The following is a 17934-nucleotide window of genomic DNA, read 5'->3' on the forward strand; positions in this document are numbered from 1 at the left end:
TCACGTGCCTGACCCTGACTGAAACCATCAAAATTGGCTTTTCTCCAGTTTAGAATCTCAAACTGAGGACCAGACCTATCTTGCTCCATAATTACCTTGAAATTAGTAGCATTCTGACCTCTAATGCAAAGTGTTCCCCTACACAAACTTCTGACACCTGCCCTCTCATTCCCTAAAACAGATGAAGTATCACACTCTCTCTCATTGAAACTTCTATGTATTGAATAAAGAAACTTTCATGAACACATTTGACAAATGCCCATCTAGTCCTTTTAGAGTATTTGAGCCCCGGTCAACATACAGAAAGTTAAGATCACCTACTATCACAACCTTGTTTCTTGTCACAATCTGTGATCTCTACAAAGTTGCCCCTCTAAATCTAGCTGAGTGGTTTGTAATATAATCCCATTAATGTAATCACCCATTTCTTATCCCATAATTCCACCCATATATCCTCAGTCATTGAGCTCTCCAGCCTGTTCTGTTGGAACACCGCCATGACATTTTCACTGACTAGTAACACTACCACTTCCCTTTTAATCCCTCCTGCTCTGTCATGTCTAAAGCAATGGATCCCCAGAACATTAAGCTGCCTGTCCTGCACCCAAGTCTCCCTAATGTCTACAATGTCATAATTCCACATGCCAATCCATGCCCTGACCTCACTTGCTTCTCCTATAATACATCTTGCATTAAAATATACACAATTCAGAATGTTAGTCCCTCCTTGCTCAATCTTTCGAACATGACTTTATGTGTAGGCTTAATAACATAGTGTCCTGTAACTGCTCCACAATCTGTTTCATTGCTCTGTGAATCTCGTTTAAATTCCACCACCATCCAACTCCCTGCCCCCACCCCATGCAGCAGCTCTAGCAAACCTGTGTTCCTTATTGACAAACTCCAGCACTGGCCCACTCGTACAAAGGCAACTCCACTTAAATTTCACCTCTTTTTATAGGTCCTTGCCATCTAATTACCCATAATCCAACTCCTCCTTGGGAACGGTGGCCGCAGAATGTCCCCCCTGACCCACTCGTTCCTTTAGAATTCCCATCCCACTACGCAAACCAACTCCTCCTTGGCAACGGTGGCCGCAGAATATCCCCCCTGCCCCACTCGTTCCTTTTGAATCCTTCTCCCATTATGCTCACTAAACATTCTGACACTTTCCAATACCATCATAACCTTTCTTAGATAAGTGTCCGAAAACTACTTGTTATATTCCAAATGCAGTCAAACAAATGCCTCAGCATAACATCCCTGCTTTTATATCTTAGTCCTCTAGGAATAAATGTTAATATTGCATTTGTCTTCCATACCACTGATTCAACTTGCAAATTAACTATGAGGATTCCTAGGTCCCTTTGCAATTTTGAGGGTGTTCATGGATGGCTGTGAATGCTAAGTCATACGGCAAAGGTTAATCTGCTATTGATTAGAAAGGGGTCAAAGGTTACAGGGAGAAGGCAGGAGAATGGGGTTATGGCAGAACAGAGTCGATGGGCCGAGTGGTCTAATTCTGCCCCCCCCCCATGGGAAAGCAAAGGCTCCTCTTCAGACAGAACGTGACAATTGTTTCACCTTCCAGAGGCTCCCTGACCTGCGTGTTTCCTGCATTTCCTATTGGCTAATTCTACTTGGAGATGGGGACACTGATGCAGAGTACAAATGAAGAAGAAGAAATGAAAGGTGGTAGACAAATCCATGGCCAAGTGAAAAGAGAAGCAGATAGAGAGAGATGGCTTCACATGTACAATGTCAGGAAGAAAATGTGTCCACAACCAAACAGAGCTTGGTACCGGTGGCAGGTTAAGCAAACCACGTGTACTGTAGGATCATGTGAAATGCTCAGCTATTAGGCAGATAATTGGAAAAGCTACATCCAGTTTTGTCAAGTGCAGGGAATTATCAACAAACGTACTGGATCATTGCATGACAGTCAAGGGCAGGTCAGTTTTCACTCCCAAGGACAATGCTTAACCACCAGGATTTAATGACGCTGTTAACAATAAAACTGTCGATGCTAATAAATTATTGATGAACATATTGTTTTAGATTGAATTAAGTGCTTGAAAACAAGTAAGGCTTCGGGGTAGCTGATCTTCACTCGTGGGCCTTCAGAGAGATGTGGTACACTGTGTGAAACGCTTGCCTGTGTTTTTTTAACAGCTCATTTCGTTCCAGGATGGATCCCTCGGACTGCAAGTGGGCTAGCAGGTGGCAGAGTGGCACAGCTAATAGAGTCGCTGTCTCACAGCTCCAGTGGGACAGGTTCTATCCTGCTTGTGTACTGTTCGCATTTTCTCCCTCCAGCTGTCCGGGTTTCTTCCTACGTCCCAATGACACGTGGGCTGGTCGGTTAATTGGTCACTATAAATTGCCCCTACTGCAGGGGTTCCCAACCTTTCTTTATGCCATCAACCAATACCATTAAGCACAGGGTCCGTGGACCCCAGGTTGCCCTAGTGTGTAGATAACTGGTGGGAGGATTGATAAGAATACACTGAGAATTTTTTTAAAGGATTAATACAGGACCGGCTGGTGGCGCAGTGACATCAGCACCGGACTCCGGAGCAAAGGTTCCCGAGTTCGAACCCAGTTGGGCCGCTCCCAGACACGCTTTCAATCCGTGCCGGGTTGAGTGTCGAGCTCGCAACTCGGCCTCGTAAAATAAAACAACTGTGCTGTGAGAAGGATGTGGGGGACCACTCACAGAATCTTTCCTGCAAGACAACCACTTGAAAAAAAAGTGGTCGCCAAGGCTCTGTGAGAGTATGGCACACACAAAAATGCAGGATTAGTGCAAACGGACTGTTGGTCTTTGTGGATTTAAGGGCTGTAATTAGTGTAGGCAGAGAGACACATTAAGGACATAAAAAGTTAAGACTTACAAATTTGTTTGTGATTATCAAAGATGTTGCTTGAGAGGATTCTAGGCTTCAGAATCAAGCTTACTATTACTGGTATAGGTTGTGAAATTTGTTGTAATGCACCAGTACAGTGCAATATATAATAAGTATGTTTATATTTTTTAAGAAGTTGAATTAAGTAAGTAGTGCAAAAAGAGAAATAAAAAAGTAGTGAGGTCGTTTTCCTTGGTTCAATGTCCATTCAGAAATCAGATGGCAGAGAGGAAGAAGCCATTCCTGAAGCTATTTCTTCGTCCGGAGGAACATTGCTTTGTTTGACAGTATCAAAGCTGACTGTTGAATGACAATAAACTGAATTTGAGATTATTGGCAAACTAATTCAGAGCAAGTGTGAGGGAGAATAAATTGAGATACTACCATCTAAAGAGCTACCATGGACTCAGTTGGCCTGTTTTATAATAGATAATAAATAAAGATATAGAAACGATGCTGGAGATAACATAAAGATCAGGCAGCATCTGTGGAGAGGGAATTAGTTAACGATTCAGATCTACAACCTTTCATCAGTGGAACCATTAACTCTGCTTTCTTTCTCCACAGATGCTGCTGAGTGTTTCCAGCATTTTGTTCTTAAATTAAGAATCCACCCAGTGTCCGGAAATCTTGCAGGCGATACTTGGATGAGTGTAAACTTGCAAACTGTGGTGTGTTGAGGAACGGGCCTAAGGCAGGAAAATCTGCTCCTGAGTAGAAGGGTAAAAGAATAAAACTGGCAAGGCAAGAAGGTGATGTGGACAGTTGAGAACATTATCCATTAAGGGGATGACTGATACCCCTACTGTGTTGCATGGTGCATAACATTTGAGCAGAATGGACTGGATGGATTGGGCTTGATTTTACATTCATACATCAGTCATCATCTCGTGGTTGTGAATAAAATCATGAGGGGCATAAATGGGGTGAATGTACACAGTCTTGTTCCCAAGAAAGGAGAATCAGGAACTAGTGGGTATAGCCTTAAGGTGAGAGGGGAGAGATTTAATGGATGACTTCTTCATCCAGAGTGGTCAGTGTATGGGATCAACTCCCAGAAGACAGGGTTGAGGAAGGTACATTAATGACATTTAAAAGATACATGCTGTTTCTTTGTTTCGTGACTGACCAGAGGAAGATGAAACTCAGACTTGTATGCTGCATAAGTACTTTGATAATAAATGTACTTTCTGTTACCATCCATCCTTTCCAATTTATTCTCAACTATAGAGGAATAGGGTGGATCATTTAGTCCTTGACCCTGGTCTGCCACTGAGCTCATTGTTGACCTTCACCATAATTTAACTGAGACACCTTCACTTGACCTTGTATTTCAATTTAAATTTTAAGATGATAAGGTCCCACATAGGAGATTAGTGGGCAAAATTAGGGCACATGGTATTGGGGGAGAGTACTGACATGGATTGAAAATTGGCTGGCTGACAGGAAACAAAGAGTTGTGATTAACGGGGCAGGCTGTGACCAGTGGGTTACCACAAGGTTTGGTGCTGGGACCGCAGCTGTTTACAATATGCATTAATGATTTAGATGAAGGGATTAAAAGTAACATTAGCAAATTTGCTGATGACACAAAGCTGGGTGGCAGTGTGAAATGTCAGGAGGATGTTATGAGAATGCAGGGTGACTTGGACAGGTTGGGTGAGTGGGCAAATGTATGGCAGATGCAGTTTAATGTGGATAAATGTGAGGTTATCCACTTTGGTGGCAAGAACAGGAAGGCAGATTACTATCTAAATGGAGTCAAGTTAGGAAAAGGGGAAGTACAAGAAGATCTAGGTGTTCTTGTATATCAATCAATGAAAGCAAGCATGCAAGTACAGCAGGCAGTGAAGAAAGCTAATGGCATGTTGGCTTTTATAACAAGAGGAATTGAGTATAGGAGTAAAGACGTCCTTCTGCAGCTGTATAGGCCCTGCTGAGACCACACCTGGAGTATTATGTGCAGTTTTGGTCTCCAAATTTGAGGAAGGGCATTCTTGCTATTGAGGGAGTGCAGTGTATGTTCACAAGGTTAATTCCCGGAATGGCGGGACTGTCATATGTTGAAAGATTGGAGTGACTGGGCTTGTACACACTGGAATTTAGAAGGATGAGAGGGGATCTGATTGAAACATATAAGATTATTAAGGGATTGGACACACTGGAGGCAGGAAGCATGTTCCCAATGATGGGTGAGTCCAGAACTAGAGGCCACAGTTTAAGAAAAAGGGGTAGGCCATTTAGAACAGAGGTGCAGAAAAACTTTTTCACCCAGAGAGTGGTGGATATGTGGAATGCTCTGCCCCAGAAGGCAGTGGAGGCCAAGTCTCTGGATGCATTCAAGAGAGAGTTAGATAGAGCTCTTATATATAGCGGGGTCAAGGGATATGGGGAGAGGGCAGGAACGGGGTACTGATTGTGTATGATCAGCCATGATCACAGTGAATGGTGATGCAGGCTAGAAGGGCCGAATGGCCTACTCCTGCACCTACTGTCTATTGTCTATTGTCTACTTCTAGTTGAATTTGCATTTCCAGCTTTTGGTGGTGAGGGTTGCAGATTTCTTCTGTCCTTTCTTATGTGAAGAAGTATATTTCATTATCATCCTGAACACTTCCAGTTCTCATTTATGCTTTCATTCCCCACATCATCTTCTTTCACACTCCCTCTCCAGTGGGAATGATACTGCTCCAACTACCAATATCAACTCCATATTTACCTATATTAAGATTGTCAGTTGACTCTACTTAATTTATCTCTATAACTTAACCCTCTCACCCAGACATGACCCCCTCCGAGGGCAGTATCATGCCCAAACTGAATGTTGGACTTCAGATTGGACTTAATTGGAGCACTGTACAGCAGTAACATCCCACCCCCTCTACAGGTCCTTCACATAAAGGTCAGTAATCAATAAGCATATATAAATATTGGTTTTGCCTATCCACCAGCTGTAGAAGGACACCTAAATCTCTCTGCAGAGTGGCTAGCACAATGCTTTACTGTACCAGTGACTCGGGTTCAATTCCTGTAGCTTGTAAGTTCTCCCTGTGACTGTGAGTTTCCTCCGGGTGCCTGTTTCCTCTCACAGTCCAAAGACAAGCCAATTGGTAGGTTAATTGGTCATTGTAAATTGTCCCGCGATTAGGCTGGAGTTAAATCGGGGGTTGCTGGATGGTACAAACTCAAAGGGCCAGAAGGGCCCATTCCAAGCTGCATCTCAAAAAAATAAAAAAACAAACAAATTATCAGCCTCTGGCTTTGCAACTTTAGAACAAGCTCTGATCTATTTCTTAAACCCAGAACGGATGACTCTATTCTTTCCCGCATCTGCCAAAATTTTGCCCACCCACTCAGTATCTGATCCTCTATCTGCAAATTTCACTATTCATCTACAGTATTTGTTGTTCTCCTTATTTTCACCCAGCATCTTCAGGAAGTCAAAATCACTAACCTCCATTGACACTCACTCATCTACAGTGTTGGATCACTCCTCAAAAAAAACTCAACTCTATACATTTACCTCTTTACAGACCACACTGATCATCTCAGATCAATCAGTTTTGTGGGATTGCTCAGTCTCTTCCCGGTCATTTTCCCACCACTGGCATCAAAATAAAAGGTCTAAACCTTCCTGTCCTTCCTAACTGATGAGGTGACGGCAATAGTTTTCCAACACAAGCAGATAATTCTCAAATCAAAAGTTGTGTTGGCTCATGAAAAGTGCAGCAGCAACTTCCATGCCATGCTTCCAATACCCTCATTATTTTCTCTATTTGTTGCTTTCCCGTTATATTTAATGCAGTTAAATCTCACCCTTTGAATGTATTTGCTGTTTTCCCCATTTCAGCGGTAATTTTACCTAATTTCTCATCAGCAAAGTAAGCTAAATTATTTCCTAATTTCCAACATCACCTTAATTTGTCACATTTAGAATCAGGGTCAATATCACTGATATAGCTGGGAGCTTAACATCCAAGGATACACATTGTATTGAAAGGACAGGCAGAGGGTTTGGCATTGCTCTGATGGGAAAAAATGAAATTAACTCGTTAGATAGAGGTGACAGAGGGTCACAAAGCATTGAATCATTGTGGGTAAAGCTAAGGAACTGCAAGTGTAAAAAGACGCAGATGAGAGTTACATACAGACCGCCAGTAGTAAAGCTGTGGCCTACAAATTACAATGAGAGGTGGAAAATGCATATCAAAAGGGCAATGTTACAACAATCATGGGGGATTTCAATATGCAGGTAGATTGGGAAAATCAGGTTAGTGCTGGATCCCAATGGAGGGAGTTTCTAGGATGGCTACAAGTTGGCTTTTTAGAGCAGCTCATGATTGAGCCCACTAAGGGATCCGCTGTTCTAGGCTGGGTGTTATGCAATGAACTTGAATTGATTAGAGAGCTTCAGGTAAAAGAACCCTAAGGGGTAAGTGATCATAATATGATTGAATTCACCCTGAAATTTAAGAAGGAGAAGCTAAAGTCAGATGTAAGTGGAGCAAAGGGAACTGCAGAGGCATGAGAGAGGAGTTGGCCAATATTGATTGGAAAAGAACACTGGCAGGGATGACAGCAGAGCAACAATAGCTGGAAATTCCAGAAGCAATTCGGAAGGCACAGGATATATACATCCTAAAGAGGAAGAAGTATTCTAAAGACAAGATAACACAATCTTAGCTAACTAGAGAAGTCAGAGCCAACATAAAAGTTGAAGAGAGGGAATATAAAATGGCAAAAATTACTGGGAAACTGGCGACTTGGGAAGCTTTTAAAAACCAACAGAAGGCATCTGGAAAAGTCATCAAGAAGGAATAGATGGAATAAGAAAGTAATTTGGCCAAAGAGGATATCATAAGTTTCTTCAACTATATAAAGTGCAAATAGGAGGAAAGAGTGGATATTGGACCACCGGAAATCAATGTTGGAGAGGTAGTAATGGGGAACAAATAAATTTTGGATGAGCTGCATTAGTATTTTGCATCAGTCTTCACTGTGGAAGACATTAGCAGTGTGATTGAGGTTCCAGAGTGTCAGAGGTCAGATGAGTGAAGTTTCCATTACTAAGGAGAAGGCACTTAGGAAACTGAAAGGTCTGAAGGTAGATAAGTCACTTGGACCAGATGGTGTACACCACAGGGTTCAGAAAGGGGTGACTGAAGACATTATGGAGGCATTAGTAATGATCTTTCAAGAATCACTAGATTCATTCTGGAATGATTCTCGAAGACAGGAAAATTACATATGTCACATCCACTCTTCAAGAATGGAGAGAGGCAGAAGAAAGGAAATTACAGGCTGGTTAGTCCAACCTCAGTAATTGGAAAGATGTTGGAGTCAATTATTAAGGATGACTTCTTAGGGTATTTGGAGGCACATGATCAAATAGACCATAGTCAACATGGTCTCCTCAAGGGAAAATCTTGCCTGACAAATCTATTGGAGCTCTTTTAAGAAATAACAAGGAGGATAGATAAAAGAGAATCGGTTGATGTGTACTTGAATTTTCTGAAGAACTTTGACAAGAAGCCACACGTGAGGCTGCTTAACAATTTAGGAGCCTATGGTATGGTATTCCAGGAAAGGTTCCTGCATGAATAAAGCAGTGGCTGATTGGCAGGGAATAAAGGGAGCCTTTTCTGGCAGACTGTCAATGACTAGTGGTATTCCACAGGGGTCTGTGTTGGCACTGATTCTTGTTATATGTCAATGACTTGGATTACAAAGTTGATGGTTGTCTTGTAAAGTTTGTGAACAACAGAAAGGTAGGTGGAGGGAAAGGCAGTTTTGAAGAAGTAGAGAGGCTACAAAAGGACTTAAACAGGTTAGGACAAGGGTCGGCAACCCGCGGCTCCGGAGCCGCATGCGGATCTTTGATCTCTGTGCTGTGGCTCCCCGTAGTTTGTTAGTTTTTGAAATGTAATTCAAAATTTGAAGATTATGGTGATCTTGTACAATCTAAAAAAGTTGTGGCGACCCCATTTCCTGGCACATCCGAACCGGCTCACAATTAGCCACTGTTCCGGCTAAGGGAGATAGCATACGGGGGTTTGTGAGTACGTCTTTTGGAGCATCCGCGCCCACGGGGACGGGTTGAGGGAGGCTTTAAATCAAGGCTGTTTAGTTCAAATAAAGTTACCTTTGACTGCAGTGTCTTTATTTTAGCGCTGCATGTAGCGCTACACCGCTACAACGTGTTTTTATCGCTATTAATATACATCACCACTGCCAATGCCTGACACCCGCCAGTGCGCGCTTTCTTTTAATTCTTCGATCCAAGGTAGGCTACCTAGGGAGTAACCTTCAACCCAACGTCTTTTTTTTGGAGTTCAAAATGTTTTTGTTGCATGCAGAAATGTAATTTCGTTTTCTCTGCAGGAGTTCATCAATTTCATAAATGCAACACATTATAGTTTGTTTATACATAGCATAAAGGCAAAAAAAACATTGTATGCAGTGTTATTTCATTTTAAATGTCAAACGGGTTTTGTGGCTCCCAGTGTTTTCTTTTCTGTGGGAAATGGGTCCATATTGGCTCTTTCAGTGGTAAACGTTGCCGACCCCTGGGTTAGGAGAATGACAAAGAACTGGCAGATGTAACACTTTACAGTGTCAGGTAGTGTATGGTCATGCATTTTGGTAGAAGAAATTAAGGGGTTGACTATTTTCTGGATGGAGAGAAAATACAAAAAAATCTGTAGTGCAAAGGGAATTGGGTGTCCTTGTGCAGGATTCCTTAGAGGTAAATTTTCAGATTGACTCTGTGGTGGGGAAGGCAAAAGCAATGTTAGCATTCATTTCAAGAGGACTAGAATATAAATGCAAGGATGTGTTGATAAAACTTTATAAAGCACTGGTGAGGTCTCACTTGGAGTATTGTGAGCAGGTTTGGGCTCCTTACCTTAGAAAGGATGTGCTGAAACGGGAGGGGGTTCAAAGGTTCATGAAAATAATTCCAAGATTAAATGGCTTGTTATATGAAGAGCATTTGATGGCTCTAGGCCCTTACTCACTAGAATTTGGAAGAATGAGGAGTCAGGGTATGAAGGGATACAGTGGGGATGGAGGGGAGGGGAAGGCAGGAAATTGGGGCTGAGTGGGAGACCAGATTCATTGGGACATTTCTTATAAGTCATGAAATTTGTTGTTTTGTGTCAGCAATACACTGCAATACATAATTTTTAAATAATTAATTACAATAAGATATATATATATAAAGAGTGGAAAAAGAAAAACATGGGGAGGCAGTGTACATGGATTCATTGTCATTCATAAATCTGGCAGCAGACAAGTAGAAGCTGTTCCTAAGATGGTGAGTATGTGTATTCAGACTCCTGTACCTCCTCCTTGATAGTAGTAATGAGAAAAGGGCATGTCCTTAATGATAGACGCTGCCTTTTTGAGGCATTGCCTTTTGAAGATGCCTTGATGCTGGGGAAGTTAGTGCCCATGATAGAGCTGGATGAGTTTACAACTTTCTGCAGCTTTTTCTGATCTTGTGCAGTGGTCCCTCCACGCCAGATGCTGATGCAACCAGCTAGAATGCTCTCCATGGTACATCAGTAGAAATCTGCTTGAGCCTTTGGTGATGTACCCAGTCTCTTCAAACACCTAATGAAATATAGCTGCTGTGTGCCCTTTTTGGAATTCCATCAATATGTTGGGCCCAGGACAGATCTTCAGAGATGTTGACACCCAGGAACTTGAAACGGCTCACCTTTTTCACTGCTGAGCACTCATTGAGGGCCGGTGTGTGTTCACTTTCCTGAAGTCCACAATCAATTCCTTGGTCATACTGATGTTGAGAGCAAGATTGTGACTGCGACACTCAATCAGCTGATCAACTAGCTAACTTGTACCTAAATGTCCAGCCACTCTGTTTCTCAGAAAATATCTTTAAGAATATTGTTACAGGTTTGGTTTAAGACCTCAATTCCATCTCCTGGTTAATGCTTCAAACTTTCAATATCATGAGCAAACTCTTGCAATGGCATTAACAGACAAATCCATTTTCAAAGGTGCGTTCCGAAATATCTTAAATTTTGTTTCAGCGCACCCTTCGTGCTTCACAAGCGACTGTGCATCTACAGTACTTCATTTGCAGAGAGCCTTTTTTTTATTCACTATAAATTCCCTCTTTTTTATTAGTAAAATATAAATAAATCATTTAAAAGAGCATTTTGGACGATTTGTGCCAAAACAGTTGTCACATTGAGTGAAATTAATGATATACATACTTATAAAGATAGAAAATGGAGACAAAACCAGTCATAACTATGGATATAAGACACTAACAGAAAACAAAACTGCCTTGAAGTCATAAGTGGATCCACGAGATACTGTATATCTCATTGGCTTTGATGCTGCCTGTGATAGCCTGTTATGAAGAAGCTTTATTGATTTCCAGAGATGGTGAGAGAGATTTGGGTGGGGGGGGGGGGATAAAAATTTTATCCTTTAGAAAAGCAAATAGAAGAATATGGCAATTTATGCTCTTTGATGCTTATGAATAGCTTAAACTAAAATAGGAAGGTGATCACCACTGATCTAGTGCAATTTTTCATAGTATGTGTTTGTCTGCTGAACATAAATATTCCATGAGATTCCAGATTTTTAATTTGTAGCTTTTCTGTAACAATAAGTACAACAGGAATATCTATGAAGATATGAAGATGCGTAAGCTATGCACTTTGAGCATTGTACAAATAACATATTTTAACAAATTACTTATGTGTGGCTGACCCGGTAAGCAGCCCCATTGTTAATCAGGTAGTTACATCTTTGTAATTTGCAAGAGTTAAGATATAAGTGACAGGGTCATTCTATCTGAAGAAATTCCATCACCTCCACTCAACACACTTGTGTCAAAAGGCTTTTAGGGTCTGTGATCTTACACTAACTTATTGCTGGGATGGATGGAAATAAAACATAACTCAAGCTAAGCAGCTGAGTGCTGTGAGTGTCCCTGGGTAGCTAAAACCAGACGAGTCCTGTCAAAGAAGGCAAACAGTTACAAATGAGTTATGTAGGATTTAACGGTTCCTCTGGGTAGGAACTGAATTATCTTCATTAGTGGGAGAGAACAAAGAACAGGGTGTGTTTCAGCTGGATAGCTATCCTGATGGAGTGTTGGTGCGCAGGGTTCCAGCTCCACTGGAGCCAGAACCAGCTTCCTTGCTACCGAGATTGGTCATGAAATTTGTGGCAGCAGTATGGTGGAGGCATAACAAGTTGCTACAAATGACAATAAAAAGAAGTAAATAAATAGTGCATAAGACAAATAGTGTGGAAAAGTTCACAGACCATTCAGAAATTTGATGGCCCAGGGGGAGAAGCTGTTTCTAAATCAATGAGTGTGGGTCTTCAGGCTCCTGAAACTCTTCCCAGATGTTAGTAATGAGAAGAGGGCATGTCCTGGATGGTGAGGATCGTTATTGATGGATGCTAAGTTCTTGGGGCACCTTTTGAAGGTGTCCTCGATGGTGGGGAGTCTTCTGCCCGTGATAGAACTGGCAGAGTTTACAAGCTTCTGAAGCCTCCAATGACCTGGCACTGGAGCCTCCATACCAGGCGATGATGCAATCAGTCAGAATGCGCCTGCGGTACATCTATAGAAATTCGCTAAAGTCGTTGATGACATACCAGGTCTCCTCAAACTCCCAATGAAGCATTGCCGCTGGCATAACTTTGTCAAGACTGCGTCATGGTGGGTCCAGGACAGATCTTTCAAGATGCTGTTGATGAGGGGAAAATCACAAGGGTTGCCTTCTGTCTTAATCTTTGATGAGTTACATAGAGTCAGAAAATTATTTTCCTTGTTATTGAGTACAAGACAATGAGGAATAGGCTTCTCTGCAACACCCTTAGGCCTGAGTTTCACATGCATAAACACCCCAGATGTCCCCAGCTAGTTTCTTGCTTGTCCATACTTGGCCCAGATGGGAAAAAAATCTATCCTGTTTGCTCAAGTTGAGCCTGATGCCAGCAGTGAGGCTTGAATAATGGAAAGGCTGCACCTGAGAATCCCAACTCCCTGAACTCCCCTGAAAGCCTTTGACAAACAACAACCTTTCTCCTACTACTTTGCTAACATTCAAAGATACCATTTTTAAAAAAACATTCAGAGCATTTTAAACTATCAGATTTTTAAATATGAACTATCACATTTCAAATATTAAAATTTGAATTACTAAAATATTAACAATTGCTAAAAAATTAATTTCATTCAAACTGAGAAAAACTGAACTTGCCTTCCCTTCATCACGACCCAGCAGTTCCCATCGAGGACCATCCATCTGAGAATTGACTTGATAGTACAAGTGCTGGGGAACCTCAGCAATTTGCAGCTGAGCTCTTCCAAACCTTGAGTCTGACGGTGGAGCTTAATGAAAAATACTTCGCCAACTATTCATGAGCAAGTTCTGGACTTGCAGCCTGCTGGCATAATCCAGGACTACATGTTTGATCAGATTCCAAAACTGCAGGAAATGTGAAGAGAAATTGCACAATGGTACAACAAAGGGATTCCATTTAAAGAGTGTGCATTGTTCTTCAGATAGTCTCTGGAGACCTCAGACATCAAAGAACACCGGTTTAATGCCACATCCAAAAGGTAGCTCAGTGGCACAAACCTACTTAAATGTTAATTTTTTTTTTAAAAAAAGATCTGCAGCAATAATTTACACCCGCAGGAACAAGAGTCTGCAGTTGAAATTGTTCAAACCGGAAACCGGCTGAGTGGCATCGGAGGAATGGCAAGCTAATGAGAAAGTGATTTATATCATTAAGTATCAGATAAAAGTTGGTTGGCTCATCTGAAAAATAATGCAGCAACCTCACTGAGGACAAGCTCTTTCTCACCACATCAATGATGGGACAGTGCAAGTTGTGCAGACTCACACCAGTGCACTGATTGTCTCAACCAGACCACAAGTTGTTGGCTGCTAACGATGGTGAGTGTCACTGTTACCTCTCCAGCAATCTCTATATAATTGTTTAACATTTAATTACCATTCCCAGTTTAACTCTGAAGCTTCACTGCAACTTTATCTCTCACACAACATTGACTTGCCAACCTTGAAGACCAACCTCAGCAATAATTTTGTATGGATGCACTGCATTCCAAGCCAGCTGGTCTTCGTGCCATATGGTGACACCAATCCACAGGCAGTTTGTTCTAAGATCAACCAGCCAAAACATCTTGGTTGGGAGAGGGGAGAATTAGATGCACTTTCCAGAAGGAACTGCATCAGAGGTTATTAAGACAAATAAAAGCTTGTTTTGTGCAGGTTAACATATTGGCTTGGATTGAAGATTGATTGGCTAACAGGAAACAGACAGCAGGCATAAATAGACTGCAAATTCCGGAAATCTAAAGCAACACACATAGAACATAGAATAGTACAGCACATTACAGGCCCTTTGGCCCACAATGTTGTGCCGACCCTCAAACCCTGCCTCCCATATAACCCCCCACCTTAAACTCCTCCATATACCTGTCTAGTAGTCTCTTAAATTTTACTAGTGTATCTGCCTCCACCACTGACTCAGGCAGTGCATTCCACGCACCAACCACTCTCTGAGTGAAAAACCTTCCTCTAATATCCCCCTTGAACTTCCCTCCCCTTACCTTAAAGCCATGTCCTCTTGTACTGAGCAGTGGTGCCCTGGGGAAGAGGCGCTGGCTGTCCACTCTGTCTATTCCTCTTAATATCTTGTACACCTCTATCATGTCTCCTCTCATCCTCCTTCTCTCCAAAGAGTAAAGCCCTAGCTCCCTTAATCTTTGATCATAATCCATACTCTCTAAACCAGGCAGCATCCTGGTAAATCTCCTCTATACCCTTTCCAATGCTTCCACATCCTTCCCATAGTGAAGCGACCAGAACTGGACACAGTACTCCAAGTGTGGCCTAACTAGAGTTTTATAGGTGTTAGACGTGTTCAGTGTGGCTCAGGCAGGATCAGTGGAGGAAATGGGCAGTCAAGATGGAATGTCCAATTGAAGGGTAGCAACTCAGAAGGTCCACTGTCCATTTCCCTCAGTAGATGCTACCTGGCCACTGAGTTGCTCCAGTGCTTTGTGTGATGCTTGCAAGAGATATAAATAGATCATTTTCTTCTTGGGCAGCTGCAACAAGTAACAGGGATCAGTGCTGGTACCTCAGCTTCTTAACACTGTATGTGAATGCCTTGGAGGAAACCACCAAAGGTGAAGTTGCAAACTTTAAAGATGACGAAGTCAGACGGAAAGTATGAAATGGAGGCTATAGAGAAGCCACAAAGGGATGGACATAGTTAAGTGATGGGGCAAAGGTCTTATAGAGTATGAAGTGAGATATATGAATTTGTCTATTTCTGACAGGAATAATTGAAAAATATATTAACCAAGTGGAGAGATTGCAGGCACCTTGGAAGTATTGGGAACTCTGCGGCCTGCTTAGATCCTCCATGATCCTCCTTGACTTCAATGGTTGGCAAGGTGTCCAAGCCCACTATTAAGGATGAGGATACGGGATATGAGGCACATGATAAGTCAGCAAGGTTTCCTTAGGGAGAAAGCTTACCTGACAAACGTGTTGGAATTCTTTGAGGAAACAACAGACAGGATAGACAAAGGATGGTGTTACTAGGATTTTCAGAAGGCCTTCAACAAACTGCTGCACATCAGGCTGCTAAGCAAAAGCCCATGGTATGACAGGAAAGATACTAGCATGGGTAGAAGATTGGCTGACTGGCAGGAGGCAAAGAGTGGGAATAAAGGGGGCCTTTTCTTTATTGCCACCAGTCTTCTGCAGGGCTCAATGTGAGTCTGCTACTTTTCACATTATATATTAATGATCTGTATGATGGAATTGATGGTTTTATGGCAAAGTTTGTGGATGATACAGAGACAGGTGGAGGGGCAGGGAGCGTGGTGAAAGCAGGGAGTCTGCAGAAGGACATATTTGAAGAAAGAACAAAGTGGCAGAAGGAATAGTGTAGGGAGGTGCACGGTCATGCACTTTGGTAGAAAGTGTAAAGGCACGCACTATTTTTTTTAAATGAGGAGCAAATTCAGAAATCGGGGAGCAAAGGGACATGGGGGTCCTTGTGCAGGATTCCCTAACAGTTAACTTGCAGGTCGAGTCAGTAGCAAGGAAGGCAAATGCAAGGTTAGCATTCATTTAAAGAGGACTAGAATATAAAAGCAATGAAAATATAAAAACTCATTGAAACCTACCAAATCTTGAAATGTCTAGATAGATTTGATGAGGAGAGGACATTTCTTAAAATGGGAACCATAGGAGTGAAGGGCAGAACATCGGAATAGAAAGACATCCCTTTAGAATGGAGGTGAGGAGGAATTTCTTTAGTCAATGTGTGGTGAATCTGTGGAATTCATTGCCACAGATAGCTATGGAGGCCAAGGATTTGGGTATATTTAAAGCAGAGGTTAATAGTTTCTTGACTAGTAAAGGGCATCAAAGGTTATGGGGGGGGGAGGTAGAAGAAAGGGGGTGAGAGGGAAAATAAATCAGCCCTGATGGAATGGTGGAGCAGACTCAACGGGCTGCATGTCATAATTCTGCTCCTATGTCCTATGGTCTTATAATTTTTACTCATTTATCTTTGGGTCATCAGCAAATGTTGTAACCATACATTCAAAGTCCAAAGTAATTTTTTTATCAAAGTAATATATGTCACCATATACTACCAAGATTAATTTTCTTGTGGGCATTTACATTAAATACAGAAAAACACAATAGAATCGATGAAAAACTGCACTCAAGCTGGACAAACAAAAGATAACAAACTAAATGCCAAAAGAAAATAATAATCATAATAAATAAATAAGCAATGACTATCAAGAACATGAGATGAAGGGTCCTTGAAAGTGACTCCTTGGGTTGTGGGAACAATTCAGGGTTGGGGTGACTGAAGTTGAGTGAAGTTATCCCCTCTGGTTCAAGGGCCTGTTGGTTGAGGGGCAATAACTGTTCCTAAACCTGTTGGCGTGGGTCCTCAGGATCCTGAACCTCCTTCCTGGTGGTAGTAGTGAGAAGAGAGCATGGCCTGGATGATGCAGGTCCTTAACAATGGATACTGCTTTTCCGTGACAGTGTTCCTTGCAGAATGCTTGATGATGGGGAGGACTTCACCCGTGATGGACCAGGCAGTCTCCAATACTTTTTAAATCAGCTGTTCCATGAGTGCCTTCATCCAAGTCATTTATATCCTGCAGATTGTAAAAAGTTAGGATCCTGGGACCATATCTGAATAATTTTTATAGAGAGAGAGCTGAATGTTTGTTCAGGTTGGTTAGTTTACTAAAGATAGGCATGAATGCAAAACTGATGTTAAAATCAGATCATCTCTGATCTTGTTGAATGATAAAAGTGGTTTGAAGGGCTGAGTGGCCTACTCATGCTCTTAACATTCCTAAGTTAAAGTGACCATTTTTCTGGTTCTTTTTCACATGCTTCTACATAGTGTTTTATTTAATTGTCCTATAAATTATCTGGGTGTTCACAGTTTACTGCTTATTTCAAATATTTTCATGTAATGCACTTAGCTCCAATGCTTTGAGTCAAAAGTTGACTGCAGTTGTATTCTGTTTAACAATCTGTATTCTATTAATAACGATATTCACATCAGGTGCTAATTTTATTGGAAGCATTTAAATAGCTAAATTTAAATGTTGATTTGTTATCAATGAACACAGCCAGCAGTACCTGGCATTAGTAATATGCAAGATAAGGTGGAAATCTGATTTCATGCCAATATCTCAATTACAGAATTGAGAGAGGTAGATAATAGTCCTTTACACTTTGCTGTTCTATTTAAACTTTTATTTGCTCATTATATGTTTGCGGTTATTATAATTGAAGTAAATAATCACCATGATATTTGGATAAATATTCAATTACACAGAAGGGCTTAAGATTGTGATCGAAACTTTTCAACAATTCAGAGGCTCACTCAACATCCCTGACTTTTGATCAAGACCAATAAGCATTAGTTGAGGCTGCTCTGAACCATTCAA

Source organism: Hypanus sabinus, chromosome 12 (genome assembly GCF_030144855.1).
Source record: "Hypanus sabinus isolate sHypSab1 chromosome 12, sHypSab1.hap1, whole genome shotgun sequence".
In the NCBI taxonomy this organism is placed as follows: Eukaryota; Metazoa; Chordata; class Chondrichthyes; order Myliobatiformes; family Dasyatidae; genus Hypanus; species Hypanus sabinus.